At 45.0% G+C, this 5,208-nt stretch overlaps 1 long non-coding RNA gene across 1 annotated transcript; it reads right to left on the bottom strand.

Annotated features, from left to right (window-relative positions):
- Positions 1–1,061: 1,061 nt before the first annotated feature.
- LOC129048449 (uncharacterized) lies at positions 1,062–4,848 on the bottom strand. Its single transcript, XR_008510795.2, has 3 exons — positions 4,231–4,848; positions 3,858–3,995; positions 1,062–2,469 (listed from the first exon to the last, which is right to left on the bottom strand). It is a non-coding gene; the product is annotated as an uncharacterized LOC129048449 (long non-coding RNA).
- Between the last annotated feature and the right edge of the window lie 360 nt (positions 4,849–5,208).

Here is a 5,208-nt window from a genome sequence, read left to right as displayed (position 1 = left end):
AATTAGCCAAGCATAGGAGTGGATGCCTACTCAGGTGTCCCTGCTACTCAGGAGGCTGAGGCAGGAGAATCGCTTGAACCTGGGAGGTGGAGGTTGCAGTGAGCCGAGATGGCACCATTGCACTCCAGCCTAGGTGACAAAGCAAGACTCTGTCTCAAAAAAAAAAGTGGAAGATAAGATGTGCTAGAATTTTTTTTCTTTAGCATAGCTTTATTGACATACAAAAACTGCACATATTGAAAATGAAAATCGGATAAGTTTTGACATATGTGAAACCATCACCTGTAAAACCATCACCACATTCAAGATAATCAGCATATTCATCATTCCTAAACATTTCTTCATTCTCTAATCCAAAAGTCACCCTCACATCACTGCCTTCAGCTGCACCAGGGAACCACTGATTTGTTTTCTGTCACTATAGATCAATTTGCTTTTTCTATAATTAGTTTAAATGAAGTCATTCAGAATATACTTTATTTACAGTGTTATTGAGGTATTATTGACATACAAAAAACTGCACAGATTTAATCTATACAATTTGATGGGCCAGTATGCACTGTGTTTTGGTCTGGCTGCTTTCACTCAGCATAATTATTTTGAGATTAATGTGCTAGAATTTTAACTGAGATCTTTGCATCTTTGTTTTTGAGTAAGATAAACCCATACATTTTCCTTATCATGCTAGGGTGGTTTCTTTCCCCAATGTGAGATCAGAGTTATGTTCACCACTAGAAAAAGATAAAGATGGCCGGGTGCTGTGGCTCACACCTGTAATCCCAGCACTTTGGGAGGCCAAGGCAGGCGGATCACCTGAGGTCAGGAGTTGGAGACCAGCCTGGCCAACATGGCAAAACCCCATCTCTACTAAAGGTACAAAAATTAGCCAGGCATGGTGGCAGGTGCCTGTAATCCCAACTACTCAGGAGGCTAAGGTAGGAGAATCGCTTGAAGCTGGGAGGCAGAGGTTGCAGTGAGCCAATGCACTCCAGCCTGGGCGACAAGAGAGAGACTCTGTCTCAACAACAAAAAAAAAAAAAAAAAAAAAAAAGACTGTTTCATCCTTTGCTGTGTTCTGGAACAGTTTAAAATGACAGAAGTTATAAGTTCCTTAAAAGATGGTGACTATTATTTAATAGGTAACTGTGGAAGGACTTCTGAGCAGTGTTTTAGCTACAGGAGGAAATAAGACAAGCACGCACGAGGTGATTCATACACTACACAGGATTGTCCATGCACAGGTCCTTGCTGTGTACTAAATGCTGCTACCCGCAGTGCAAGTGGCCATAATCCCGAGTGGGTTCTCATAGGCTCATGGTTGCTTGGTAACATTGACATTCCCTCTCGGCTCATCACAACCTCCACCACACTGATGTGTGAAAAGAGGTAACAGGAGAACCCCAGAGCCCCAATGATGAGGCAACGCCTCCGTGACACGCCTGCCCCCTTGGCTCTAGAGCCCCAAAGCATGGTGGCTCCCTATCACAGAAATCTGAGCTCACACTGAGGCCAAGACTGGGACAAAGGACATGTGGAAAGAAGTAACAGTCTTAATATGTTGGTGCCAGATTATGAGTTTCTCTGGAGTCTGTCCTAAAGGAAATGGAAAATCACTGAAGGTGCAGCAACGGGAGGCAAGTTAACGGCAGGTTGGCAAGAGGGACAGCAGTAAGGAATTTAATTGAAAAACACTAAAACGTTTTCCAGGAATATGTGCCAAATGTGACACTTTAGCAAGATGGGAGACTTCTGCAGACCGCCAGAAAGGGTTTCTGCTTAGACTTTAAATCCTTCCTCTAGATGTTGGATTTTACTATAAACCCACTTTTAACATCTTTTCCATTTCTAGAATTCCCTAACCCTGTCATGCTGTGGTTGTTTTTTATTCATCTTTCCACATGTTTCTGAAGAGGAATAAGTCATAGAATATTTATTGATTATATATAAGCCACAGAATATGTACACAATGTGAGCATAATAAAATTAACCATTCAAATGCGCAATAAATGATTCAGTTCCAATCATCCCAGCTACATAGTCATGTAGAAAATAATATCTTAGTATTTCTTCCATTCTGTGTGCCAAATTAAATGAAATTGGCCAAAATATTGTACTTGTTATGGTTGTCATGCTAAACCAAAAAGGTTTTAATGAAACAAAACAGCTAAAAGTAGAATGATGGTACGTATTCTCTAACCCAGTCCTTGAAAACATCTGCATCAAGGTGCCAAAGTGGTTTTCCAGTCTTGTGGGTCACAGTCCTCATCACGATTTAATCATAGCCACATTCATGATGGGTGGCATTTACAGAGTGTGAGGAGCTTTGTCGGGTGCCTGTCAGATGGGGTTTTCCTCAACAGCCCTGCAGAGTGGGTCTTAGTGGGCCCTCTTTGCACTGATAGAACCTGAAGAGCAGAGAGTTCTGTCTTTCACTTCAAGAAGCCGACTCACGGATCCTGGCCAGGAGCCCTGTTAAAACAATACCCAAACTTTTTGAGATAATTTGTTAATGGAGGAAGTACCTACAGTTCCAACCCAGTCTTCAGTACTTGGGCGGGCTTGCCTCTCAGGAATTCATTTCGTTATTTATTCATTCAACAAATATGTGCTAGGCACCTGCTGCATGCCAGATACCGCTCTAAGCACTTGGGGCACAATAATAAACAAAGCATGCCTGGCTTTGTGGAGCTCGCATTCTAGAAGGAAAAGCAGTCAGTGCTAGATAATAAATAAGCAAATCCAATAGGATGCTGGGGGATAAGTGCTGCAGTGTAAGTAACAGCACTGCACCAGGGGGTGGGGAGACAGGGTGCGACATGAAGGAGGGTCGAGATAGACTTCGGGGAGAAAAGGACATCTAGGCAAAAGCTGAGAAGAGTGTCTGAGGAGGAGTGTTCCAGACGGAAGTACCCAGCAGTGTGAATGTTCTTAGCAGGTGTGTGCCCAGTGCCCCAGAGGAATAGCAAGGAGAGCACTGGGGACAGACTGGAAAAGGCACAAACACAAAAGGTCAGAGACATACAGGGCCAGAGGGCAGAGGGCCTTGGCCATCAGTGAGCTGAGGGGCATTGCAGGATTTTGAGCAATGGAGGGTGAGGAGCTCTCTGCTGATTTGATGGCCACTGTGCTCACTCTCTTGACAATAGCCTATAACAGGCCAAGGAATGAAGCGGTGAGAGCCATTGAGAAATTTTTGCAATAACCCTTAGGAATGAGGTGGCAGAGTCTTGGGCCAGGTGACAGCAGAGGAAGAGGTAGGTGGTTGGATTCTGGACCTTTTTTGAAGGTAGAGACAACTAAATTTCCTGACAAATGCTGAATATTTGATCAGATATCATAACCATATCTTCTTTTAACAGAACATATTCTGGGAAATAAATTTGCTGTGGAAATTACTTTCTTGAGTTGGTCTGTTGGGGATGTTTCTGTGAGAACCCAGGCCTGCTAGAGCAGGGACTGAAAGTTTAGGTTTTCAGAGTTTAGCAAGTTCTTGTCAAATGTCAACATGACCCTATCATCCATTACCCATCCAAGACTCATGAAGGAGTTCCCTTACACAGTGTTGAAAATCAGCTGGGATTTCAGACAGGGCTAAGACATTAGCAGATGCTCAAATTGTCACCAAAGGAGTTTGAAAATCTGGAAGCATTATTCTGCTAAGTCCAGGAATCAAAGTTGGTGCACAGACTAGGACCCTCAGACCAGCAGGGATCCTGAAGCAAGAACGTAACGTTGAAGACAGGGCCACAGGTACTGCAGCTAGTCCTGGGACTGAGGGGAATCACTTCCGCCAAGGCCTGCCCCCCCCACTTCCCAGACAGGGTGCTGTGCCCTGGAATAAGAGAGCTCATAACCACCTTCTCCCAGCCGCCAGGTCTTCCCATTAGGTCTCGGCCTTCGCTTGCTCTCTTCTTACTTCCAAACACACAAAAATACTGTGAGGGTTTGCAGCTGATGAAGTCCCAAAGGAGCAATCCAGGGCTTTGCACATTTTCCTGTAAAGGGTCAGACAGTAAATATTCTAGGCTCTGCGGCCACACGGTGTCTGCAGCGGCTTCTCAACTCAAAGCAGCAGAGACAACACTGAACAAATGAGCACTCACGTGTCCAACAAAACTTCATTTACAAACCCTGGAATTTGAATTTTATGTGAGTTTTACCTTTCACAAAATATTATTTTCTTTTTTTTTTTTTTTTTCAGTCATTCAAAAATGTTAAAACCATTCTTACCTTGCTGGCCAAACAAAACCAGGCAATGGCCAATGTGAGCCCTGAACTAAACCGCGTGTTTTGAAAGGGCTCTGGTGCAGCCAGGCCAGCATGGAGCCCCTAGGTCATGCAAAACACAGTGGTCTTTCTGCTGTGGCCTTGGCTTAGTAGTGACTCCAGTAAGTCCAGTGTGTGAAGCCTGGTCGCCGCTAACTCACAAAGGTGCAGCACAGGTCACCAGGCAACTCTGTTTCATGACACTTTACTGCCATCTGCTGGACAACTGTTACAATACAATTACATACAGATTGCACCGACCGTGAATTTGAAGAGTCCTGTTGTAGTTTTGTGATGCATCATTTGTTCAATTTAAGCAGTGGCCCTGGGTTGGGGAAATATAGAAGGAAGAAGCAACTAATTCACAGGAGTCCCAGAAGTCATCATGCAAATGACACAAAGATCCCATCACTTTCTAGTTTGGGGAGGGAGCGCAAGGGGAAGGAAGGAGGGAAGAAAGACATCTTCCAACTGTTCTTATCTAGTCTCTGCAGGCTTAGATTGGTGCTCTGCCTACATTGGAGGTGTTCCGCAAACCGGAGTCTTCCTCACCAGAGTCCCATAAACGTGCCTCAGTCAGACCCTGGAGAGACAGAGAAGGGAAGAGTCCATCAGAGCCTCCTGATTCGAGCATCACACAGCAAACCCTTCTGAACTCAGTGCTCCACACAGCGCAGAGTTCTATGAACTCCTGAGGAGAGCCAGGAGTGCTGCTAAGCTTTCCCAGGTGTGCGTGACCATGTGTGCCTTCATCTGTGTGTGACTTGGGCCAGCACCTGCCCTCCTCCTTCCTTGGTTTCTCTGCCCCCTCAATGGGGATAACACTCCTAGACGTTGCTGCCTCATGGAGACAGTGTGACCGTGGAACGAACACCCTTTGCACAGCATAATCAGAATCAGCAGCCCTGAAGCTGCAAGGCTGGAGAGAGAACAGGAGGTGAA

The sequence above is a fragment of the Pongo abelii genome, chromosome 8 (assembly GCF_028885655.2).
Source record: "Pongo abelii isolate AG06213 chromosome 8, NHGRI_mPonAbe1-v2.0_pri, whole genome shotgun sequence".
NCBI classification, from domain to species: Eukaryota; Metazoa; Chordata; class Mammalia; order Primates; family Hominidae; genus Pongo; species Pongo abelii.
This window is presented reverse-complemented; position numbering and strand designations above follow the sequence as displayed.